General features: G+C 53.6%; 1 long non-coding RNA gene across 4 annotated transcripts in view; it reads right to left on the bottom strand.

Moving 5' to 3' along the window:
- Window positions 1-17852, bottom strand: part of LOC105603042 (uncharacterized) — a 41985-nt gene extending 24133 nt beyond the window's left edge. For all 4 annotated transcript variants that reach the window (XR_009597313.1, XR_001021938.4, XR_006056793.2 and 1 more), the window contains exon 1: window positions 17699-17852. This is a non-coding gene — a long non-coding RNA (uncharacterized LOC105603042). The remainder of the gene's footprint in view (window positions 1-17698) is intronic.
- Between the last annotated feature and the right edge of the window lie 8558 nt (window positions 17853-26410).

Here is a 26410-nt window from a genome sequence, read left to right on the forward strand (position 1 = left end):
TCCCCCCATGAAAATGACAGGGAGGCAGAAGACACACTCTACTTAAGAACTATGGGAGAAACCTCCAGCTTCTTTATATAAGCCCCAATAATCCAGGGAACAGTGAACCTGAGTGTCCCCCAGAGAAATAAGAACCCTGGTCCCTACCTTTACTCTGCGCCTCTTTCCAGCTGAAGTTCCCATTCCTCTCTCCTCCCGCTCCTTGCTCTGCCCTACCTCCCATACTTTTTGAATACCGAATGAAATCACCTACATTGGACATCTGTCCCAAGCAGTTCTCTTTCAAACTTCCGAAGCTCTTTGTTCACATTGTCAGAGAGTATTATGCCCTGTTTGCTTGCCTCGCTGCTGCAAACTTAGAAACTCCTCCAGGCCAGGGCCCATGACGTACTAATCTTTGTGTCCACAAGTGCCTCATACCATGCTGGGAACATCCTACCTGCTTAGTAAGTGGGTGTTAAGTAAATACAAAAGTGAGAAAGTCTCCATGGTGAGCAGAAAGATAATCACCCTTCCTCCTCCTCCTGGATGTCTGCATTTTCCATGCTACACTCATGCTTCCACCTCCTCCCAACACTGATGACCCACTTCCCAAGCCAGGAAGCTCTAAATTCAGGAAACTGTAAGCGCAGAATGCCTGCAGGGTCACCAGGTAGGCACAGCTGATCTTGACTTAGCAATATTCCCCTAGGACTGGCTGACCCAAGCTGACCATCTCCTTCCAAATAAGTTACACACACGGGTAGTTCCTTCCTGCAAGCTGAGGATGTGAATATTATCTGTCATTTTTTCTGTTTTGAATTTTTGAAAAAAATGACTACCTCGGTACACTGATTTTTTTTCCTACATTGACCTTAAAAATATTGGATGCTTAGACTCATGGAGATGTAACTTGTATGTGTATATGGAGAGAGAGAGACATTAAGGAGAGTATTTTCTTAAATTCACTTCACCCTCATGAGAAAACAGAAATAAACAAACAAACAAACAAAAAACGGAAAAAGAAGAAAAGGTGAAGTCGAATGCTACCCACACCAGTTTGGCAGGAAAGTTAATGGTTCTCTATCATCACTACTATGTAAGTTTGTTGTGGTTACGCTTAAGGCATAGTATGCTTTTCTAGATGAAAAAAATAATCAGTTATAAAGCCTGATTCCTCATGAAATCCACGAAAAGAGCATGGAGATAGATTAAAAGGAGAAACAGGTGAGATGCTTTCCTTAGTAACCTGCAGTTGTCCAGTCACTAAATGGTGCGGACTCTGTGACCCCGTGGACTGCCACGAGCCAGGCTTCCTTGTTCTTCACCGTCTCCCGGAGTCTGCCCAAACTCGTGTTCATTGAGTTTAGACAACTCTCTGCTCTACCCTGAAGACATTTTCCTGGGATCCCGTGAGGAAATGGGACTTCTTACCAAGAGGGAAGTTCTCGTGACTGTGTTCACATCACTGTCTTTCCCAATCAGAACAGGAAGCGTATCAGAATGTTTGAAATGAAACTTTATTCCAATGCTGCAAATCGTACTGTTGGCCGCCACCAATCTGCGCTCCAGCTTCCAAGATGAATATGCCCAAATATCCCAGGTGCTTTTTTTCCTTTTCCCTGCCCCCCCTTCCCCTGACAAATCCAGGTGCTCTTTTAATAAGCTCTTTAAAAGGGATACGATCCCAAGCTTCTTTTGTGGGCACACGTAACACAGCAAGCACCCCTGATTCATCTCTGAAATACAGAAAGCGCAGGGGCATACTGTCTCCCGTCCCTGGAAGCAGCAGGCTGTGCCTTGAAGGGGAATTGCTGGCCCACCTGCTTGCTACCTCTCAACCGAGTGGTCCACGGGCTGGAGCCTGCTTGAAAACCCTTTCCTGACCCCCTTGGCAGGGACAGATCACCCGCGAAGCACCACTCTGTCCCCGGGAGAAGCTCCATTTACCCTCCAAGTGAGTAGGTTTCTCTCCTAAATCCAGTGTGAAATGGAAGCTGACTTCCAGCAAGTTAGCCTGGTTCCATCCAGGCCTGGTCTGTCGCTAGTGGGCTCAACGTAAGGTTCTTAACTTCCCTGAAGCTCAGTTTCTTTAGCAGCAAAGAGGAGACAATGGCAGTTCCTAAGTCCGTGGGGAGGTGGGATGGGGCGGCTTGTGGGAGTGCGAGGGTGCGGTGCTTAGCCGCGCGCAGGGCTCAGGGCTCGCTTCAGTCTTATTTCTTCTTCTTCTTCTTCTTCTTTTTTTTGATCCATGCGTTTTCCTAAAGAATCTTTCTGGCTGTTGACAATCAACTTTATTGCGCAAAGGTCAATATCCGGGGAAAATCACTCCTGAGCCGTCTATAGAGATGGGAGGGTCAAACCTGCAAAGTAGATTTCAACAGGGCTGCGAGAGTAGATAGAGCCGAACGATGCAGCGGGAACTCAATCGCTCACAAACCCAGCCTTGGCTGCGCTCCCAGGTGAAGGGGAGTCTCGTACCAGCCAGACCACCCCCCTCCCTCGACCATGCTACCGACCCTGGGTGAGCAGAACGAGGGCCCTGGACGCGCACCCTCTTCGCCTCGAAGCGGAAGGAGTCCGGGGCGCACCTGTTTCGTCCCCAAGACGCCGAAGCGCAAACCTAAGAGCCCGTCGTTTTCGGCAGAGAACACCCGGTACTGGTCACAGATATAGGAGCTACCTGCTTTTTCCTCCTGCCCTCAACTGAAGCTTGAGTCCATTTACTCCCAACATTCCCGCGGCCTCCCCATCAAGTCACTTTACCGAGTTCTTGTAGATTTTTAACCCCTCCCCAACTCCACCCCAAATTGATCTCAGCTTCAGGAGGCCACGGAGGACCAGGAGGCAGGGCACCCGCACCCCATCTCCTGCGCACGCAGGAGAGCCAAAGAACTTGGTTCTGCCGGAGAGTAGACGTAGGCGGCTAAGGGTTGTGTGTGGCTGGGGGCAGGGTCAGGCGAATGCACCCCCACCTTGCAGGACCACAGAGCTCATTCCTGCTCCAGGGCTGGATGCCTCCAGGGGCACTAGACTTTTGGTTCCAGAGGAAACGTTGAGTCTAGCAAGGAGGGGGCGGAGGGGGGCGCGTAGACTCCAGGGGGTGGGAGCTGAAGGTTTCCCAGGAAAAGAGAAGGTTAACTGGAGCCACAGTGATGAGTGAGGTGGATGCCAACCACCCCTCCCCCACCACGGCTTCCTCTCACCACCACCACCTCAAACACACACACACCACACTCCTGTTCGGTGAATCCCAAACTAAGGCCATAAGACTTTCCCCACTCAGTGGCTCAGGGCCAGAACCCACAGCATTGCTTATCCCCCTCAGGAACAATTTCTCCTACACTGTCCTCCCCACTGGTTTCAGTCCCAATTCCTCCTGGACAGTTCGTTCAGCCTGATTCCCACCCCACACAGCACTGGGCGGCTGGGGGGAGCCTAGCGTGGCCACTAGCATCTCAGTTTCTCTGGCTGACCTGGGCAGACGAGGCTCAGACCCCTGGGTCAGCAGCCTGGTGCGCTAGTCTCTCCCAGCGCACTGGGCTCATCTCCTGGGGCCTGCTGAAACACAGCCCAGCCTCTAGTTCTAGCCTTTCTCTTCTCCTAGTTTCTTTAAGCTAGCCATAGAGGTCTTACACAGTGGGTAAGGGTAGGGAGATCCCCTTGCACTCCTACACAAACACACATTTTTGCACACTTCTGTCAACCTGCTACTACCCAGGCCACCAAGCCAAAGGCTGTCCTGGAGCAGAAAGGGGTGGGAAGGAGGAGCAAGGGAAAAACCAATGAATCATGTTTGCTCTCTCCACCTAGAAAGTTCTGTCATGCTCGAGAGAGGAGTCAGTCTGGAGGGAAGGGTACCAGGGAAAAGAGTTGGCTGGCCCTGAGGTCTCAGCGAGGCCACTGCTGAGGGGTAGGAGAGACAGGAGAAGGGTTGGAGGGATATACCTTGGAAGAGGAAGGAGGCCAGGGCTGTTGCCAAGAGACTAGAGGGAGGTGATGAATCCTGGGGCCTCCCAGGCTTTCCCACAGCCCCACGTGGCCAAAATCAGAGGCTGGGGACGTCGTTGGAGTAGGGGTGGGAGAACACACAACGGGGCATCTCAGCACGGGCCCCCAAACTCGGGTGCCTAGCCCTGGGCAGGATACTTTCCTCGTTCTCAGGGCAAGCAGGTACCCAGAGACGCCAGGCCAAGGCTGGGGGAAGGGCACAGGCCAAGGGAGCGCTGTCTGAGCCACCCTTGGCCGCAGGCAGCGCGGGAGAGTCCGAATCCAGTGGAAGAGTGAAGGCAGAGGCCTTGGTGGCGCTCGGATTACTCTGGATCGCATGTTGCTTTTCCCAGTTTCTACAGTTCCAGGTCCTGTCGTCATCTTTTATTCAGACTAGGCTTCGGGTTCTGGCTCTCGCGGGGTCCCCGGCAACTCCAGAGTATTCGCAGGACTGAGGAGGTGCCCCGCCTGGGCTGGATTCACCAGGGCCCGGGTCCCTCCGGTTCTACCCTGCGGGGCACCTCCCGTGTCCCCAGTCCCCGAGGGGCAGCTCTGCCCGGCGGGCGGCCGGTGGCAGCAAGAGCAGGAAAGGCAGCCGCAGGCCGCGCGCAACTTTTTTGAAACGCATTGCTGTCCCCCTGAAAGGTGTTATAACAGCAATTCAATTACCGTAAATGGCGCACAGCGTCCTCGCAGCTGGAAAGTCGGTAACGAACTGTGGCCGACGCGTGTAAAGGAAAGGGGCTAAACGTACGCTCTTTATCTCCCTCTCCTCTTTCTAACATCCTCTCTTTCCGCCTTTTCTTCGCTGTGTACTCATCATAGCCGGACCACAGGTTAATTAACTCCAAAGAGCTCAGTCTATCTGGACAGAAACACACTGAGAAATTGGCAGGAGATCCTAAAAACTGGAGGTGGGATCAAAAAGACCACCTGAAATTCCCTGCGTTTCCCTACAGGTCTGCAGTCTTGCCTTCAAGGAACAGAGTTCCAGGCGCAAGTGGCGAATCGCCGGGAGTGTGGTCACCTGGGCGTGTGTGGAGTAAAAATATTCCTGTCTGGGCTTAAATCGAGGAGCCGTGCCCACGAAATCCCACATGGCATGGTCTGCAGGCACCCAAGGAGACGTGGGGTCTGTTGCTGGTGTGTCGCCACTTACAGGCCACTGGAGACAACCCACACACTCGCCATTGGTGTCCTGGCACCGTGTATTTCCGGCTAAACTTTAAGGAGAGGTCCATGAAATTAACCATATCAACAAAAATGAGGCAAAGTGCTGGGGGAGGCAGGAGGCGGGCGGGAAGAGCTGCCTGCTTTCCGGAGTGGCGCTAAATCATTACAGTACTCCATATGTTAAAATCTAGAGGGAGGGCCGGAGGAGGGGGAGAACCTCTCACAAGGCAGCCTGGCAACCATTTAAATAAAGGTAAAATTAACATTTGCTCCTTTGAAGTTAGAGTACAGACAGCTTAAAAGCGGGTTTTATTTAGTGGATGTCATATCAAAAGAGGAAGAAAGGCGTTGCCTCGCCTGGAGTTTTTAGTTTCATATTTTTAAAAAAATCATTTGTAGAAAAGGCCAAGACGGCAACGTGGGAATTCGAGTGCTTTCTCGCCGCCCTGCGGGGCCGGCCTCTCCCAGCCACCACGGGAGGTTTCCAACAGTGGAAACGCCGAGTTTTCCAAGCTCGCGGTAATACAGACATAAGATGCCTCTGGGTGCTCCCCTTTTCCCTACCCAGCTCTCGGGAAGATTTGCGAGTTTCACTCCTGGAGAGGGCAAGAGCGTGCGGCCTGGCAGAGGGGGCGCAATGGGGCCCGCCGTGCGCGCCAGCCCCCAGCGGCGCTGGGCTCCCCCTCTGAGCCCCGAGCCCTCCCTGCCCTGTGCAGCGCCCCCCAGAGCCACCCTGTCCGGAGGGGTCCAGCAGCTGCGAACAGGGGTGCAGTTTCAGGGTCTCCTCACTCGAGGCGGGACAGGCCGAGGCGCGCGGGGGGCCCAGCCCAGGGCCTGCCTGGGGATGACCCCCGGAGCAGGGGTGCTCGGCGCACGCGCTACCCTGGACGTCCCGAGCTCTGGCTCAGGGGCTACCAGGGGCTCTGGGCTGGTTTTCGGCTTTGTTTACTTTAAAACCTAGAGGCGCGGGTTTCTTTCCTGCTCCCTGAAGCCTCTAACATGCAGTTTGCAGTTATCCGCTGTGCCGCCCCTTTTTTGTCCCCCAAGGCGAGACCAGGACAGGTTTCCCCTGTCCATAGCTCCCAGGGCTGGAGACCTTAGAACGTGGGGACCCGGAGGTCACCCGCAGCCTGTGGTTTGGAGAGACCACCCTCTTCTCCATCCCTTAAGTCCCTGTTTAATAGGCTGCTGAAGGGTCACTCCGCGCGGGTCCTTGGCGGGGCCGGCACTCGGGAGTTTCACCTCCCCTCCAGGCCCTCCGTGGTGGGCAAAGAGGGCAGTCCTCAAACCCGCGTCCTCGTGGTGTTTCTTGATGGACCCTCCTGCCAGCTCTCCAGGCTGCAGGGAAGACCCCCGACGTCCCACTCAAGGCGCCCCTAGCCCTCTCCGGCCCTGGTGCAGCGGGGATGGCGGTCACTCGGCGTCCCCGCCGTGGCCTCGATCCTCGCCTAACCCTCGCTCCGCCGGGCCCCGGGCGCGGCTCTGGCTCGGAGGCGGCGCCGTTTCCTTTCGGCCGAGGGTCCTCTCCAACCTCCCCGGCTTTCTGTCCGTTAGCCGCCGGCCCTTTTTCCAGCGCTTCTCCTGGAAGCCAGGACAGGGCCCCGATGTATTCAAGGCACAAAACCCCCGCTTTTAAAGCCCAGCTGGGAGCCTCGGTCCCTCGTAGGAGACAGAGAAAGGGCGAGATTGAGAGCCCAGGGGGTGGCCCTCTTGCAATGAGAAGGCCCCCCTTCGTTTGCATCTCTGGTCAAGTGTTTAGAAGTTATACTCAAGGCCGCTGTCTATTCCTTTCCTGTGGGTCTGGAAAAAAAGACCCAGACATATATATAGGACATGCCGATCTAGAAGAGCCGCTATCCTGTAGATATAGGGCCGCTGGCTCCCAAACCTCCGGGGCAGGAGGTTCTGCCCTGGTAACCTGAGGGTCTGCCAACGGTCTGGATGTGAGATTTGAGGGGCACTCTACTTTTCCCCCGCCTTTCTTCCGGAATTCCAAATCCAGGGGGTCTGCAGCTGAGTGCCCCCCACCCCAGCCTGGTACAGGAAAGACTGGCCGCAGCTGAGGCCTGGTTCCCTCCCCAGCTGCCACCCTGGTTCAGCCCCTACTCCCCAACTAGAAGGGGCTGGCAACGGCTGCTCTGGCGGACAGAAGCTAGAGTAGTCAAGGATTTGGACTTGTAAAACCAGTTAGAGCAACTCTTAACACTTTTCCCTTTCTGCCCACCTGTTAAAGAACACATGTTCTTAAACGGTTTGACTTGATAATTCAGAGAATAGGAGACATTCTTTACTCTGGCCTTTTCCTCCTCTGTGAGGTCACTGCTCTTAATGCATGCACTTAAGAGAAGTTCTTAGGCATTTAACTTCTGCTCATCTTGGTCTCAGACTTAATGAAACCCAACCATAATTTAGATTATTTCTCAGAAGTACCTAGCTAGGTAAATAGGAAAACTGGCAAACTGATGATGAATTAGCCATTCTTTTTTGATCTTCCTAAAGTTGGTCAAACTAATAGAAATTCATTTTAGATGACTCCCATTTTAGCATAACTGGCAGGACTTCTGCTTGTTCACAAAGTCTTTTACAGCTGGGACTGTCAAACCAGCCTCCTCTACTCCGCCTGGTCCCATTTCAGAGTTCCTTACAACTGTTCTCATAGGACCCACCCTCCCTGTCCCTTTATTTCCTCCCTTCACCAGCCATGGATCAATCAGAGAGACAATTGATTTTCCTGTGTCCTGTTTGAATCAGAAAATGCTGACGTCTTGAGGTGTTGGATGAAATCTGAGTGAGCATGAAATCCCACAAAATATGAAGCAGCCAGGCCAATCTCCAGGTTTAACAAAGTTCTGTGTGTATATACATGTATATGTGTTAAGTGTGTGCTTATATTTATCCACCCGAACTTGCATAAGATTGACAGTGGGAAGAAATTTTAATGTAATGTAGGGACACAAGCTGAATGAGAAATCATCTTAATAATCTGGATAAATGAAGAGGAGACCCAGACCTAAATGTCTAGGAGTAAATCGCTACTTATGAAATCCCAAACTCTTTTGAGCTAGGGTCCTATGCTTGCCAGAAAATGGTCATTTTTCCTCTCTTTTATTGGAAACAAGATCCTAAATTCCTTTTGACTGAAAAGAAGTTACGAGACAAGATGTAATTTTCTCTTTCTTTTCTGACAACTCTTGTCATCCAAGGGATCACAGCTATGTCAGGGTGTCTGTCTTGGGAAGAAAAAAGGGAGGGAGGTCGGAGAGAAAGAGTGAGCTAGTGAGAGAAACGGTGCAGCCCGTGGCCATCTTTGCATCAAATTCTTCCAGACCTCTATTTTTGATTGTGATCCCACTGATCTGAGTTTGAAATGCAAGCACAGTGAAGCCCCTAAGCCTTCAATCGTGTGAAATTTTCAAAAGATCTCTAGAAGCAATCTCAGGCTGCCTGACCCCTGACAGGAGCCGATCTCTTTATTCCTCTCTCTGCCGGCACTTCATTTGTTGGAATATCTTTCAGATTTGCACCTCCAGATGACAAACCTGAGTGTTTATTATGTGTACATGAATCGGAAATCTTCAAGCCCGCAGAAAAGCACCATCTTAAACATAATATTTAATTTCCCGGCCTAAGTGCCTGCTTCTTTATTTGCTTTTCATTAGCTTAAATATTTTTTCCAGGTCTCCCCATGTGTCACTTTGATATTTAGATGATTCTCTCTTTTAATCATCATTTCCCCCTTGGAAAAAAAAAAATCCCCTGTCGCCTGCGTCTGCGGAACTCACACTGCCACGTCACTGCGCGGCGGGCAGCGAGGCCGAGAAGCTGGACGCAGAGCCGTTCGGAGTTTGTGGGGGGGCACCTCTCCGGGCCGGGTCGGGGGCGGCCGTGTCACAGAGAAACGCTTGCTTTGTAGCTGGCGGTCAGGGCTGGGCTGGGCCCGCTGACCACCTCGTGTCTCATTCCACCTCTCCTCCTTCAAGCCTTTTTAGATGCTTCTTCTCCTTTTTTAAGAACAAAACAAAACCTCAGGCGGCATGGAAAGGTGCTGCTTTCAGCCGCTGGCAGTTGGGGCCCGGACCTGTGTCTTGAGCCAGGGCGCCAAGTTGAGACATCTCAACTCAATCATGCGGGCGCTCCTTCCGGCCCCGCACCCCCTCCCACCAGGCTCTCTGTGGGCCCCAGATCCTGGGGGTCCGAGGGCACTAGAGGCAGGAGTGTGGGGGAGGGCTTCCTGGGAGACGATTGCTTTGTTAAACTTCCCTCTGTCGAATAATTCCGCGGATAAGATTTTGGGGTGGTTGCCCCAATCTCAGCCCCAGAGTGAGCTTTAGAGCCCAGCCCTGCACTCAGGTGGACCGAGATGACACGGAGACTCACGCTACCCTGCGTAAGCGGGAGGTGGAATCGCCACCCACAAGCCCAGTCCCAGGTCGCGGAGGTGGTGGGCTGAAGCCCGAACGCCCCTCCCTCTGTGTTTGGATAGGCCGTGTTGCTATGATTAACTTATTAAACCCCCTCGTAATTATTTTAATTCGACTAGAAAAAATACTTTGGGCGGCAGTTACGATGTTTGTATTTATCCATCCCCCCCATAAAACCTGTGTTAAAACAAATGTTACTTTTCTCTCTCTGTACATAGACCCTCCCTATTTGAAATAGACCGCAGGGACTGCCATTAGATCGAATGGCAAGTCTTTATGGAAAGTGTTTTGCATAATTACATACCAAAGCCAGAACAGTCACCTCCACATTTTATGGGTCACAAACCATCAACAATTGCCACATTATTGTCCACGAAACCTTAGTCCCTTCATTGATGGAGCGGACTCCACTGCTAATCTAGAACGGGAAAGGATGGAAATTTCTTCTAATAAGAACCCGAGAAGATTATGTCCCCACTGACAACGTGTTTACATATAGTTATAAAGTTCAGAGGACCGACGGGGGAGAGGAAAGGAAATCGAGGGAAGCCTGATTAAGAGCCACGCATCGGTCTAATATAGATAGCGCATCAAAAGGAGTGTCTGAATGTCCTCCCCTTTTCAGATCCGACCCCTTCCTACCTTTGTCATGCAGTAATTAAGATATTCTTATTTAGACAGACAGCGTCTCTAGTAACTGAATAATATTAGCTCCTTTGATGTCAAACTTTTGACAGTTATCACACCAGCACTGGGCAATTTAGCACAAATGCCCTCCTTTAAAAAAAAACAAAACAAAACAGAAAACCCCCATTGGCTTTGAAGAAATCTAATAAGTGTGATCCTTATCACCAAATGATCTAAATCGCTGCCGACAGGCCGCCCAGCTATAAATTACATTTCGTGTTACATAACGAGGCCGAATTTGGGTTTGAGCTCATTGAGGCAGTGTTGGTGGGAACTGGGACGCTCCCCCCCGCCCCATCCGTAATTCCTGTGGCCCCATTTCCGACTCCCAAAGCCTCTGTCCACTGTAAGAGCAAAACCTCACGAAATCGAGGGGTCAGGGCAGAGATGGGGGATCCAGCCGAGGTGCGGGCGCGAAGCTCAGTGCCCTGGGTTCGGCTCCAGAGCGCAGGGCAGGTTCAGCCAGCCACCTACTCCCGGATGCCACTTCGCCGTGGCTTTCAGAGCTCAGGCGCCAAATTTGGGATTTGCCAGATGGCAGGATTATCTTCGCGTCTGCTATATTATGTGTGTGTATGCGTGTGGAGTGTCTCGGGGTGGGGGCGAAGATGGGCATGGAAAGCAGAGCCGGATCCGCCTCTGCCCGAGCTGCGGCTAGCAGCCTGGACCCGTCCCGGGGCTCGGGGCAATCTCCGGGCCGCCCCGCCGCAGGCAGCAGGCGGAGTTCCGCCACCCCCCGCCCGTACAGACCGAGGCCCCGAGGCCCAGATGCGCGGAGCTAGGGGAGGGGCGAGGAGAGCGCTTCCCTCGGAGGAGAAACGGGGGGGGGGCAGGCGAGTTGGAAGAGAAGGGGGCAGAGTGGGCGGGTGGGGAGGGCTGAGACGGCGACGGTGACACCTGGAAGGCATTGTCCTTGCGAGCGACACCTGTCAATCTCCGCTCCGGGGTCCCGGGGCCGGGGAGGCTGATGTCATCGCAGAGTCCCTTCCCAGCCGAGGGCGGGGAGGACTGGGGGGAGGCGGGGGCGAGCGGAGCCAGGCGGCCTGGGAGACGGGTGGGGGAGGAAAGAGGGAAAATAAACAGCAGTTGCACTCTCTCGCCGCGTGCTCTGCTCTGAATTTACACGGCCGTCAATATTCCAACTTCAGTTATTATTTCTCATCTCGCAGGGCCTGCCTAGCCTTGTCACTGGGGGAGGGGAACTGGTCCAGGGCCACACAGCATCCTCTATCCCTGGGAGCACCCCGCCATCCCAAAAGCCTGGAGGGGGGCTGACCCTCCTTCCAGACCCAGCTCCCTCTTTGCCCGGCGGCTGTTCCCCGCCAGAGGCTGCGGGCTTAAGGAGGAAACACTTGGGATGAGTTGTGCAAAGTCTTGTGAGATTGCAGGGGGTGAGGGGAGAGTTAATTAACGTGGGGCTGGCTCAGCGAGTGGGAGAGCTGGCGACTGCGTGGGTGGGCGGGCCGGGTCGAACGCGGGGATGCGCTCGGTGCGGGGTGCTTGTGATCTGGGGGCCCAGCTTGGAGGCCTGGGCTCGGGGCGGGGCGGGGGGTTGGAGGGGGGCGGGAGGAGCGATGGGAGGGGTCCTCCGCGGGGGCTGCTGGCGTGCTCCGCGAAGCCTCCGGTTGGTCCCTGGGAAATTCTGGTCTCCCACCTACCGAGCTCGCACCCGCACCCCCCTTAGCGCTCCTGGACTCTCCCTCTGCCTATTCTTTTCGGCCCGAGCTAATTAGCAGCCTGCCAGCGGCCTGATTTATGGAAACGCTCGGGCGGGCGGAGACGCGCGGCAAGCCGCGGCTGGGTGCCTCGGGGCGGAGAGGAGGAGGAGTCTCAGCGGCCCCCTCCGCCCGGCCGGAAACGGGGAGTTGCTCTCCCCGCTACCCACCCTCCAACCCTGGCGAGGCCCGGCGCCCCCGCGCCCCCCGAAGCCCCGGCCTGGGACGCTGGGAACCCTGGCGCCAGCGGGGCGGGCAGGGGGTGGTGGCCGCGCTGCGGCCAGCGGGGTCCCCGCAGCCGGGTTCCAGCTCGGCTGACCTGGAGGGCGGGCCGAGCGCGCGGAGAGCGAGAGACTTGTGCGCCCGGGTTGGGGCACCTCCTTCCCCCCGGTGTGGTCTGCAGAGAAGGAAAAACGAGGGGAAGGGGGAGAGGACGCTGCACGGGGTCGACAGCAGGCCCCCTGGCCGCGGAGGGCGGGGGCGTCTCAGGCCTGGGTGGGCAGCGTGGAGCCACCAGCCCAGCGTGGCCCCTATGTCGCTAGTGACTGTCCTCGGGAAGGGCATGGTCCCTTTCTTCTCCCTTCCCCTGGGTCTCACCCTGAAAGTCGTGTGAGTCGGAGCCTCCCGACTAGAGTCGGAGCCTCCGGACTAGAGTCGGAATTTGGAGCTGGGTGATGGCTGGGGAGGGGGGAACCACAGGACAGGTCTAAGAGCCGCCCCTCCCGGCACTTGCCCGCAAACTCCGGCGCTGTCTCCTCACTGGCCTTGAGTTGCCCCCGAAAACCCCGAGAGAGAAGACGGGAGAGGTGCTCCCAGGCTTCCCAGTGGACCCCAGAAGTTGACGATGGAGAGAGCAAGGGGAGGCGAGTTCGGGGGACAAAGTGCAGGGACCTGTTGCTGGCGCTCCAGCAGAGTGGCGCCTCTCCCTGGGGAACAGGGACAAAGGAAACGGGGGAAACCTCCGGGCCCTCCTCCCCCGGGAGAATTGTTGGAGGAAAGTGATCCTGGCAGACCCAGAGGGCTAGAAGCCCCTGGCATGCTCCTTCAGACTTCGGGGGGCGGGGATAGGGACTGGGGGTTGAAGTCATTGGGAAGGGAACCAGTCCCCCCAAGCCTGGGCCCAAAGGTGCAGTTTTGAGGAACTTGAGATGTCCAAGAAAATGTGTCAACTTTCTTTTAAAACAGCCTACAAGTTCACATCCCTTAGAACCGCCTCTCCGACCCTCTGCCTGGGGGAGGTGCAGAATTAAGACCTTTCTCCCATCGCAAGACCACCGGATGCCTGTCCCGGGGTCTCTGCCTTTTCTAGGTTCCCTCGTAGATAAGGCCATTTGATGTCAGTGAGAACAGGAAGCGCTCCCAGCGCCACCCACCCAGGAAATTTAGTTTTCTGCTCTTCTTCACCTTCCAGCTTCTGCTACCAGTTCCAAAGGGTTAGTAATATCGGGGGTCAGGAAGGCCCTGGTCTTTCTGAACCGCGGCAGGAAGTTGACACCCTCAGCTGGGTGGGGAGCTGGGCTGAGCACCCATCTCTCTCCTGCATAGCGTTTAGTCCCCTGAGTAGTGGCCCCTCTGAATTTCTAACCGTGCTGAGGGCTGAAGTCACCTGCCCAGACAAACTGCGGTAGCCGAAATCTGCCCAAGTCTAAGCGGAAAGAGAGACCCATCCCCGTCAAAGTGTTGCCTTCAGGCAGCTCGGGTGCCAGGACTGCTGGGTCACCCAAGGGCCAAGCTTCAGTCTCAGGGCCTCACCAGGCCACGGCTCCCAGGGTAATCGCAGGCTGGTTTCAGAATCTGCAGCTTGCCCAGCAAACGCTGGCGGTTAGGCGCCCAAGTAATATTCTTCATTCGTCTTTTTCAAAGTTGATTTATCGCAATCGACAGGTTAAAGCCTCATCTGACTTCATTACTTTTAAAAGCTGTCTATTTCACAACTGTCACTTTTCATTGCTTAACTCAAATAAATACTTGAAGAAATGAATTGGAAGAGACTTTTAGATCATGTTTATAATTCTTGGTCGCCACGTTAACATTCTAATGACCTGACCCTCTGAGTTTCTGTAGACCCCTAAATCGGACCGAGATTTCCTGCATTTATATCAGAAAATGTCAGGGAGGGTGAGGGAGCCGGAAATACGGGCTAAAAGAAGTGCAGTTGGCGACAAGTCGGCGACCGGGTGCAGCTTCAACAGAGTCTCCCCGATGGGGGCTAGGGCCTAGGCCAGGTAACCAAAGCCCCTAGGTAAGGGGGCAACTCTCGGGGCAGGGCCCCGGGAAATCGAAATGCTGAAAAAGAGGGCCCAGCCTGATGTTTGCACGTGGAGCCCGGGTCCCAGAGAGCCGGGGGCAAACCGCAGAGGAAGTTCACGAAGGATAGAATTTCTGTTCACCGTGACTATTTATGACTATTATGATTTCTGACATTGTTTCCAAACTGGTTCTAATAGGCCCCACGCAGGTTGAGTGTGACAGGGTAAAAGGCATTTCCTGCCCGTCGTCTTTGACTTAGAGCTGTGAGATACCCCCTGAAGGCAAGTGTGGAAACGAAATCGTGTGGATGGAAATAGTTAAGTAATTTGAAGTAGTTTATTCTGCCATTCTGCTGTCATTTGCCCAATGCTGGGTCTTCTGGAGCTAGTGTTAATCTCTCTCTCACCCACCAACCCACAAGGAACCAGCTCTCAGAAGTATAATAGGTTGGGGGGGGGGGAACAGAAGGGGGGGGACACCACAGGGGGTTAAAGTTTTTTAAAAAAGGCGGGGGGAAGGAAAAGAAAGAAAAAAGAAAAACCTATCAAACTGGAAGACTGCCTAGTTTGGGGACAAACCAATAAGGAGTGCATTAGATTTTTTTTTTTCCTGTATTTTTTTTTCTTTAAATATATGTATGTGTGTAAATGAAGAAGAAAAAGAAAAAAAGAAGGAAGGCTCCCGAGCCCGGGGAGGAGCTGCCTAACCCTCCGCAGTGTCCGGGCCGGGGCTGACCCCGCGCGCGCTCACCGGGCCAGCGGACCCTGCGCCGCAGCTCCGGCCCCGCCCGGGTCCCGCTGCGAATACAACTTCGCAGGCTCCCGGGACCACGGCGCCCTAAACGCGCCCCGGTGGGCCCCCGCCGCGCTCCGCGACCCCGCCAGCTTCGCGGTCGCCGCCCTGGGCCTCCGCCCACCCCGAGAAGCAGCGCGCCGAGCGGGTCTGAGCGCTCCCCGCCTTTGGGCGCCGAGGCGAAAGGGAGGCGGCGGGCGTGACGCTCGCAGGCCGCGGTCTCTGCGGGAGCGAGGCCGCGGCGCTCGGCGCGGACGGCCGGGCGCTCTGCCGCGCCCTGGAGCGCCACCTCGCTGCGGAAACGGGAACTCCTCGGCAGCCCCGCGCAGCCTCCCGCCTCACTGGACCGTCAAGAGTTTTCCTTGCATCATCTAAACTTGAAGACAGGCCGAAACGCACAGGCCTTCTTTCCACCGATCTGTGACCAACATACCCCACAATGTCTGTACTGGGCGAAAGGGCAGATCATAGGAGAAAGGGGAGCAAATATACAGCCACAGCATCACCGAGTCTAAGTGGTGATGCTGCTTTCATAGGAAACATAAAATAAATGAGCGGGGTCTTCCTGGAGGACACGGATTTGGGCCGTCGTGTGTTCCAGGGCCACTCAGCTGTGGCGGCTGCGAATATCTCCCAGGAGGCGGGTGCTTATGAAGTCAGACCTTCCCAATTACGATTTCCACCCATATCCACTCATTCTCATCAGATGGACATAAAGAGGGGCTGTGCCATGCCTGTCGCCAGCCTACTGGGGACCTTGTCCCCTCCCCCCCAACCTTCAGCTCTGCTGATAACCACAAAATGCCGCCCCTAACTTGTACACCTGTAGCCCAGTGAGAACAGGAAAGTCAAGAAGTACAAATCATGCAGCGTTTCTCTTCAAGGTGCAAGTTTGACATTTTATCTGGTTGGTAACATAACTGTTTTGTCCTACTCTTAAGCTCACACGACTAAAAATACACAGAAATTTTAACTTAGTTATATGTGTACTTGTTGAATTTGTTGTTTTAAAGCACACTGCCCCAGACACAGGGTGATTAGTGAAATATTTCACAAAACAAGATTTTTTTGTGTGTTAAAAGTAGAGAGTATCTACTTTAGGGTCCTGTGAAGATTTGTGTGGTTTCTTTCTTTTGAGGCAGGTACAGAACCTTTCTCTAATTTAGTTCTGACTGCAAGTTTGTTTTTGTTTAAAGGAACTTGGTGGCTCCCACATAGAATGATGGTTGGACTGGGGACTACAGAGTGGGGGGACACTGTGCCTGTGGTGGTAGGTGAGCCCTGGCATTTCCCTGCCTGAGCAAAGGCAACATGGAGAGCCTTACCCGGAAACTCTGCCCTCCCTGAGTTGGCAGGGTGAGTTCTCTAAGGGCTGGCAAGCAAGGAGGGAATGTTCCTTCTCCCTGTAACCAGCACTCCTCAGTGAAGATTAGGGGGCTCTCTGAGGGCCCTTGCTCGAAAATTATAGGGCTGCATCAGGAAAATAGCCACGTTGGCTTGCTGGGTGGTGGTTCTTTCTCCATCAAGCCAGGAAAGATTCCTGAGAGACCCGATGGGAAAGAGGCCCCAATTTCCTAGCAGGACTTGAATGAGGATTCCTCACCCCAGCCAGCTGAGAAAGGGTGGCCCAGCCTCTGGGAGTTCTGGGGCTTCCTCACCAGAAGGGATGCTACGTTGGGGCAGAAAGGAGTAGCTGAGAGACCCTGGGAACTAGGAGACAATTCCGATCAGGGTTCAGGGGTCCACCGAGGCACAAGGATGAAAACAGACGAGGAGAAAGCAGAGAAAATGATAGGCTTGAATCTGTGTGCCTCTAGTTCTGAGAAGTCTCTAAACTGGAAAGCTTTTTCTTCTTTCTCCTTCCCTCCTTATCTTCCCTCTCTTCATTTTTCTCTCCTCCCCCTCAGCTTCTCACATTCAGATTTTCTCCCCCCCTCTCCGAATAATGCCTGGAGATGAAAAATGATTTTTATTGCTATTACACTTCCTACCGCAAGATGCAGTGCAAGGCGGCAGAGTTTGTATTACAACTATGTCACAGTGTTTCACTGATGCAAAACATGTAGCCAGAGGGTGTTGCTAATGACTCCTGGATTAGAGAGAGATTGAGGCTGGGAGCAGGAGAAGAGACACACAGAGAGAAAGATAGGAAGGCAGGAGAGAGAGGAATTTCATTAGAGGAAAGGGGAGGGGGTGCCACCATATAATCAAGTCTAATAATCTCATCAGGATATTTTCAGAGTTCGAGATTTTAAGAGTGTGAACTAGAGAGAGAGCAATATCCTTTTAAACACCATAAAGGTTGCTTTCTTTTTTTCTTTTTTTGCAAGTTAAATAACTATTAATTATGTTTACAGTCATTTAAGTGAAGAACTCTCCTTTGGAAAGAATCACACTTCGGAAAACCCTTAATATCAGATTAAATGCTTTTCCAGGAGCCGCCCCGCTTGGAGGGAGGTGGGGACCCGGTAATCACCCCACAGTGCGTGGACCGCTACGGGGCCTGCGGAGGCTCACTGCCCTCGCCCGCGGTTGTGCACACTTGCACACCTGCCCAGGACGGCCCGTCCGGGCCCGGGGCTCAGCCTCCGCTCGGTCTTGGCCAAACAGTCTCTACGGGCTCGGAACTCCCCGGCGCCCTCCCCCGAGACCCGCTCTACTTAGGGAAGCGGGAGGTTTCGAGGTTCCTACCGTGGCCCGGGCCGGTCCCACAGCCCTGCGGTCCGCTTCTGCCCCCCGGGGCACAGCGAGGAGGGCATCCCCTCGGGGCCGCGGCCCTTTGAACCCGTGAGCCCCGGACTCCCGGCCGGCGGCGTGGAGCTCGCTCGGGGCCCAGCTGCGAAGCGGAGTGTGGGTGGCGGGCGGGGTGGAAGGGGAGTGGGGGAGGCGGGGGGACGAGGGGCGGGGGCGGGGGCGGGAGCCGGGCGCTAAGCCTGGAAGCTTGGCTGTTTACCCAAACGATTTTCCTTTCAGGCCCGAGACACCAATGAGACAAGATCAAGCTCCCCTCTTCGGTGTGTGTGTGTGTGTGTGTGTGTGTGTGTGTGTGTGTGTGTGTGTCGCCTCCTCCAAGCGCGGCTTTGTGAATGGGGGCTCCGGGGACGCTGACGGGGAGGGACCAGAGGCCGACCCGGGCGCCAGCGCCTCCTCCCGGGGGCTGGGAGAAGCCGGGAGGAGGCCGAGGGGTCTGAGGGCATCGCAGGCGCCCCTGACACTCAGTGTGGTCCCGACCGAGGGAAGCGAGCGACAGGGACACAGGCCGCGGAGAACCGAGGGCCGCATCCGCGAAGGCCGAGCCGGGAGGCGCCTGGTCCTGTGTGTGTGTGTGTCTCTGTGTGTGTGTGTCTGTCTGTCTGTGTCTGTCTGTCTGTGTGTCTGTGTGTGTGTTGCGGGGAGCGGTGAATAATGTGAATCACATCCTCCTTCCAGTCCCTTAATTTCCGATCCCTCCAAAGCCCCAATCTAGCTCCTTAGGCCACTGATTTCTTCCCGACTCCCTCGCTTGAGATCTATTAGCTGTAAATCAGGCCAAGGTTTTGGCGATTACGGTACAACGCAGGCCGTGTAATCCGCGCCGCTGGGCTTGCGCCTGGGTCCATCCTCGCTCCGGAAAAAAAAAAAAAAAAAAAAAAAAGATGAGAAAGCAGGAGGGGAGGGATGGTCTGTATTGACAAGGCATTTGTCATTTTTAAAGGGCTCCACATCCAAGGATATCCATCAGCCTAGGTGGAGTGGGGAGGAGGCAAGGGACGCGGATGGGGCAAAGTCCCGGGGTCCGCGCAGCAGGTGAGCGCCCTCCTGGGCGTGGCTCCCGCTGCAGTTCCAGGGGACATCCGCCGCCGAAACGTCGTTTGCAAAATAACAAGAATATTAGAGGTATTATTGATAATAAGAATCAGGAAGGCGGGGTGATATTTAATTGAGGTCGTAAGATGAAATCCGGCCTGAAGGTGTCGTGTGTATATTTAGTGGCAGGTCTCCGACAGCTAGCTCAGCCCAGGCCTATGAAAGGCTTACCCAAGAATGTGTTTCTGGAAGAAAAGGGTGTCCTTCCGGTGCTTCTGACTCAGCTATTATTGCTCCTGTCTCGGCCTGCCCTGCTCCCCCCAAACCCCACACTGAAGGTCGTCATTTTTTCTTGTTTGCTTTAAAAATCGCCCTCCCCCCAATCTTTCCCAGCAAGTTCTTATTTAATAGAAGTTCCCATCTCCTGGCGCTGACCCGGGCAGAGCTCAGAAGAAACCGGGTAACACATGGTTCGGGCCTCAGTGTCGGGTTCACTGTGGTTCAGACCTGGACAAGCACTCTCCGAGAGGGAGGAAGGGCGGAGGTCCCCGGGTGTTCTTCCCGTGTGTTAGGAGTGGAGGGCTGTGGCTCTGGGCTCAGAGGGGCCAGAAGCAGCTGTTGGGCATCTGGGTACGAATTGGGGGCTGGGGAACCGCGGCTGTGCTGTGGTTGATCCGGAATAAACGTGTATTAGAGAGGTGCTGCTCACGGAGGAACCAGAAGCGCCTGATAATGCTAAGAGCACAGCTAACATTTACTGAGTGTGTCCACACATTTACACTGTGTCCTCCCCTGGGACACCCCTCAGGGGTCAGGGGTAGGCCGCAGAGCTGGGGGGCCCAGAGGGAGGGAGCAAGTAGGTAGCTAGGGAGGTGGGAGCCCGTGGCGGTGGATGAGAGGTTCCTGCCTCGCAAGGCGTCTTCTGCCTGAGAGGGGTCGCGCGGGGCAGCCAGGCCCCGGGCCCAGCCAGTCTCCCGCCCTGCCTGTGGTCCTCCCACATCCGGCCGGCCTCGCGCGGCCACGCACTGTGCGGGGCCCCCAACCTCCGGCCGGAGAGGAGGACTAGGAGTTCCACTGATGTGCCCGCTTCTTCCTGCTGGAATTCAGGAGGCAAGGAGACTGGGCAGTGAGGAGAGCGAAGGCCTCGCGAGGGCCGGGCGAGCGCAGGGCGCGCCGAGACCAGGCCCGCAACCAGGCCCGAGGCCTCCTCCCGCCGTCCAGGCCCCGGGCGCGGCGGCGCTCCGAGGGAGGTGCGCCTCCCCGGCGGGGCCGCGGGCACTGCACCGGCTCCGAGGCCGCCGCCTTCCTCGCGGCCCCAGGGGCGCCCCGGGGCCGGAGCTGGGCGCAGGCCCGGCCGCTCTCCACGCACCACCCCGCCGGGGCGCCCCGGCCTCCGCTCCCAGGCGGCTCCGGGGAAGAGGGCTCTGGCTTCCTCCTGCACGGCCTCCCCTTCCTACCCCCCCAAACCAGGGGCTGAGACTCGCCGGTGACCCCTGCCGTGCCCCGCAAGGGTGGAAGAAAACAGACGCTGCGCTCTGTCTGCAGACAAAAGGCCTCCGCGTACAGGCTCGGCTGGAGCACGTTTCGCACCCGCCTCCACCTAGGCGGAGCAGGTGGTCGGGGTGGTCGGGGTAGAGAGCTCCGACTGATCCCAGAAACCAAACACCTCCGAGGCCCAGGGCATCGGCACGACCCGAGTACCTGCTCCAAAAATATCCAGTCTGCCCCCGCCCGCCCCGATTGCCCCCACCCAGCCACCCTCCTATAAAAGGGGCCCCTATTCGCGCTTTTTTTTCTTTTTTGGCTTCTGGTCTCATTGCGAATCACCTGGCAGCTCGGAAACACCGGCTCCTGATATCCACCAGTAGAGGTTACTTCTTTCTCTAAAAACGACTCTAGCTTCTTCTACTAGACCCGAGGGAAAATTCACATTAAGAAAAACAAAACAAACTTTAAACCCTCTCTGGGTGCGAGACATGGTGGGGCGCGCTGAGCTTCCGATCTCCCCACGCTGACTCACCGCCGCACCTGGAAAGCTCGTCCTGCGAAGAAGAAATAGTCTTATCCTGCAGTCTATCATTTTGGTATTACAAGTAACAACCGTGGAGCGAGAAATACCCCCGGCCTAAGAATATTGATAGATGATAGTAGCGATATTCACAATCGATCCTTTAATAGGCAGATGTCATAAATCATGTTCAATTCCCTGACAGCACAGTACTTCACTTAATAATATAATTAAGATGAAAACTCCGGAGGTATTGGAGGCAGCGGGTATTGATAGCGTCAAAAATTGCGTTCTGAATATGATGATGGAAGGGAAAAGGACTTTTGGAAAATACAAACCCCCTTCCCAAAGGATGGGGTTTTCAGGGTGCTCTCTTCTGGGCAGCCCTTTTGACCTTTTTGACCCCCAACGCTCAGCGTACACCTTTTCCCCTTAGCAGCAATCCCCATCTCTGATTGGGTGGACTGGGAGTAGACCAGTTCTTTCTGAGAAAAGGAAAATAAGGAGAAATTGGCCTTGGCCTGGGTGAATGTCCTGTGTTTAGGAATCCTATGGAAATCCATCCCTTCAGCCTGAATCTGGAGGGGAAAAATGTTTAGGAGAACTAGGAAATGAAACTGTTTGGTTGTCTCAATAAAATTAATTTCCTCAACAATGTTTTCAAAATTACACATAAATCACTGAACATATGCAGATACCGTCCCCCCCATCCACTCCATTTCTGCAGTTTAACTGCCTATGAGCTTTTCCAGCATTGCTCTCCAGTCAGAATCATGGACCTCAGGATGGAAACCAAAACTTAACTTGAAAAGTAAAAGCAGAGAGGCGAGGTGCTGTGAGAGTGTGATGATTTGCTCCCTGCTTCATGAGTAGAGCTGATTGTAAGTGCGGCTAAAATTATTCCAAAGGATGGAATATTAATCAAATCAATCAGAGCTGACAAATGAGAAATATTTGAAAGTCAGGGGTAATTTACAACTTTGTTATTAGTTAAGAATCACCTGCCTTGTAGCAGTAATTAATAACACTTAGGAATGATTTGGAAATCCCCCTCCCAGACTCTTTATTTTCCTCTTAAGGAAGGAAAGAGAAAAAGGAAGCAAATGAGTGATCACTAGAAACAGGGAAAACACTGAGTCGTTTGTGGGGAGAACAAAACTGGATAATATAAAAGAAAAGGGGGGAAAAAAAAGATTAGCCCCATGGGAGGCCATCAGGAAATAAAGAAAATACAGGAGGAGGGATAGTAAATCAGAAAATGAATTCTGTAACCATACCCCATGAGCAGGCTGGCTAAAGGTTGAATTTCAAATGGCCCAGAAACCCCATCAAAATGAACAGTGCTGCTAAAAAATCTTGAAAGTAGCTCAGCTCTGAATCAAGGCAGAGCTCAGGGCATTGTCTGTTTTGTTGTTGTTAACAATGTATTTCTTTATAGCCCAGGAGCAGACGTGTGCAGGCTCTTTCCCAAATTCTATCCCTGGAGACCGGACTGGCTTTCATGTTTCTGATGTTAACTCTCCTCTCGGTCACTGACAATCCCCTCCCCCCATCTTACGTTGATTATTAGATTGTCTCAACCCCACCTAAACAACACACCAAAATAATGACTTGTTGAAAAACTATAAATCATTTCAGTGTCTGAGCTTGGAAAACCACTTCAGTCAACAGGCTTGCTGCTAGAAGGTAAAGAAATCCCCAACCTTCTGCTGAGGAAAAGCTGCTACTTCCCTGAAGTTTTATTTGTTAGATGGGGGATTTTTTTTCAGGCTAGTTTAAAAAAAAAAAAATGGAGAGGGGGAAGAGAGAGAAAAAAAAAAACTTTGGCAAACTTTATCTGGTCTTTATTATAAGCCCCAGTCTTGTCTCATTGAGCTCAGGCTGAGTCTACACAAGGTAGCTAGAGACTGAGATTTATTGGTCTCTAAATGAAAAGATTCATTTGATATAAGAGGTTAACTCAAAGTTCCTATACCGTGACTAGCTTCGGCAAATGTCTCTGTCGAGTCAGCACAAAAGCAGTTCAAAGAAATCTGAAAAACACACACACAGATATAGACACACAAACACACTCGCCCACTTAAGCCGCAAATGCAATTCTCTTTTCTTTGTTGTTTCTTCTGTCCTTACAAACCTTCAACTTCTTTCTAGGTGGCTGGGGTGGCTGGCTCCCCCCAAGAAACAGGCAGCTGAACTTTGCCATTTTGTATCTTTTGCTTTTACTAGCCCTGAATGAAAGGATAAGGGGAGGGGAGAAAGTAAAAGAGGAGACGTGAACTAATTCAAATAAAGCAGAATCCGTTTGTAAATGAGGTGCATAGAGGAAAGGGGGGGGGCAAAGAGGGGCGGATGGAAGATAGGGGCTTCAGGATGAAAATAGGCAAACTGTCTGAAAATGGATGAGATGGGTTTTCAGAGATTAGAGTCCATGAACCCAATAGGAACCTGGCAGAACGTGAGGTTGTGAAGGAAGGTCCAGAAGAGAGAGCCAAGGTGCCAGAGACTTCTAGAGGGGAGCCGGGAGGTGACACACTGAGGACCCGAGCTCCTGGGCTGTAAGCAAACTATGGACATGCTAATGAGAGAAAATTAACCTTTGGGTTGGGTCTGTGACATGGGCCCTCTGCTGAATGCCTGACCCAGGGGCTGCGAGCCGCTTCGCTCTGCACCAGCGAAATGAGATAATCGCCCTGAAACCCACCAGCCTTGGTGCACACAGGCGCGGAAACACTGCTGTGGAGAGGGCAGAGTAGCTAGCAGCTCCTTCAAAGAAAAGGAAAACAGGAGAAGCCACCAGAACCACAGCCAGGCATGAAGAGCAAACCTGCAGACCCTAGGTGCATCTGCTTAAGTCCCAAGCCCCTCCAGGCTGGCACAGGAAAGAAAGAAGCAGGGCCTGCAAAGTAAGAAGTAGCTTCCTCTCTCTTGCTCCCTTCTGTCGCCAAAAACCCTGGATAACTGGGCTTCGGTGAAGCAACAGAAGGGATAAATGGATTTTTTATCTCCAGGAACGTGGCCGGTGGGCCAGAGGATTATTGCTCAGGCCAAGGAAATATTTTGGGGAGGGAGGGGGCAGGGATGGAGAACAGAAAGAAGTTGCAGAGGACAGACTAAAACAGACCAACTGAAAAGAAATTCAAAGGGAAATTTTTTAAGTGGAGTGGCTGTGGTTACACGTCACAGACACTGAGACAGTAAAACACACACACACACAGGGATTTTATTAAACAAACAAGCCAACAACCAAACGCACATCAAAAACACATTGGCTCCTGCTATCACAGGGAGAGGGGATTTGAAATGATTGCGGGGTTCTGGTAGGGACCCTTATGGCCTTTATCGCAGTCTCTCTCTTTCTCTCTCAGGGTGTTCCAGAAACCCTGAAAGCCTCGGTGGAGAAGCGGCCTCCCAGAGGCTACGCAGGGAGGACTCCCCGTTGGAGGCGGAGGGGTCGTGTTTCCAAGTAGAGACGTCAACAAACCGCAATCTCAGTGACACTGACAGCGCAAAATTATGTTTAATGTTGTGAGGGGGAAAGGGGAAATATAAAATTAGCACAGAGAAAATGCTTCCCAGACCTTCCTCTCAATTAGGGCCTCGGCATGGGGGTGGGCACAAGGCAGGGTGGGAGCAGAGGCCCAGGCGCGGCAAGGCCACATTGCGGAGTCCAGGCAAAGGTCCCTCTCCGCCCCAGGAGGAAGGGGAAGGCTTCTGGAGGGAGGCGAATGACATCCCGTCCCATCTCTTCCCTGGGTTCAGAGCCTTTCTTTTGGAGAAGCGGGGAGGTTCTGGATGCCCCATCCTGGTAGAGATGGCCGTTCAGGGACGGGCCTGCGCAATCCCAAGAGCCACAGGGGTTTCAAATCAGTCATGAAGCTGGCCAAGAGCTGCCCAGCCTAGAAAGCAGAAGAGGAAGTGGGTGGCGGTGGGGTGGGCTGGGTGGACAGGCGTAAAACCTCAGACACCCCCCTCCTTTCCAGAACCTGGGGTGTCTGCAAGGGGAAGTAAGAACTATCTAATAAATTAGCAAGCTCCCCTCTGGAACTCGCCAGTAGCCCTGCCTCAGCTGCCTGGTACAGGTGAGCTGGACCTCCCACTTTCTCATGATGCTCCAGGTCTCCATAGGCACCCCCAACCCCTGCCAGGACCAAGGACAGGCAGACTGCCACCAGGCAGTCAAGGGGATTGGCCCAGAGAGAGCCAGGGAGGTGGAAAAGGTGTCATTTTTAAGAAGGAAGCAGTTTCTGTTCAATGCAGATTGTTTCCTAAACTGCTTATTGAAAGAGACAGAAGTGTGAGTAAGAGAAAGGGAGTATGAGAGAGAGAGAGAGAAAGGATGAGTCCCCTATTCTCATCATGTTGTGGTTATAAAGAAGAGAATTTTGTCTTTGTCTGGAAACCACTATATTACTGTGGTTATTAAACACACCGGCTTCCCTTATTAGTGTCAAGGCAAGGAGAGAGGGATAAAGAGAAAGGGTGAGCAGACAATTCATTTTCAAATAATACAAATTAAATGTTTTTTAAAAACTAAACCTAACTGATCAAGGCAGGAGATGTGAGATGGCAGTAAGAGAGAGAAACGGAAAGAAAAAACACAGAAAAGAGTCTGAATTTTTTAAAAAAGACCAATCTGTGCAGAGTAATCAGGAAAAACAGCCTGGGATGGAAAAAAGCAACTGCCATTTCCTATGTGGTAGCTCCATGACCTTAGGAAAAATGGAGAATCAGCTCTACCTTGGGGTGGTAGTTTTACACTTTGATTTTAGCAACAAGTATCAAAATATCTAAACTAATTGATTGTCGAGTTCCTTGGCCCTTCTCCAAAGAGCAATATAGATTTAATTGTATGTTGTTTAAAACTCCATTTCTCCAACAGTGTGAAACATGTAATAAAAGTCGTAAACCGTATCGCAGATTCCCCCCCCCCCCCACCTCCAGTAGCATAAATACCCGACTGACACTTGGAAATCTTAGCTAATACTTTTAATAGGCTAAAAAAAAAAGGGTGGGGGGGGGCATCTGAGACGGGTAGCCACATAATAAAATCTAAACTGCTAATCCATTTTAACTCATTCAAAAAGAACCTGTGGTTTTGCAGAGGAGGGGTCGGGGTGAGGAGACCCCACGTCAGACATCTGATTTGTTCGAACTCGGTTCAGCTAAACCACACTCCCCTGAAGCAAAGCAAGTAGTGAGTGGCCTTCCAGAAGACTACAGAAGGATCTCTACCGGGGAAAACAGAGCTGAAAGTTGCCAGCGAACTGCCTGGCCCGAGCTCCCCTCTCGCTCACCGAGGCGGGGAAGCCGGTCGGCGGCCGTGGCTCTCCGCAGGCCTGGGCCCGGCTTCCTCGAGGCAGAGAGGGGGGCTGGCGGCGGGCAGGAGCGCTCCAAAGCTCCGTGGCCAAGTCCCCCCGCGGCCCCTCCCCGGCAGCCTCCCCTCATTGTCCGCGGTCATCCCCGACCCCCCGGCGGCTGCTCGGGTCCACAGGCAGTCCTGGCGCCCCCCTTCCCGGCCCGGGGCATCTCGGAGGAGGGAAGGGAGAAGGGGAGAGCCCCGGCCACGCCTGCGATGTGCTCCGGGATCGGCTGCAGTCCCGGGTTCGCGG

The sequence above is a fragment of the Ovis aries genome, chromosome 18 (genome assembly GCF_016772045.2).
Source record: "Ovis aries strain OAR_USU_Benz2616 breed Rambouillet chromosome 18, ARS-UI_Ramb_v3.0, whole genome shotgun sequence".
Taxonomy (NCBI): Eukaryota; Metazoa; Chordata; class Mammalia; order Artiodactyla; family Bovidae; genus Ovis; species Ovis aries.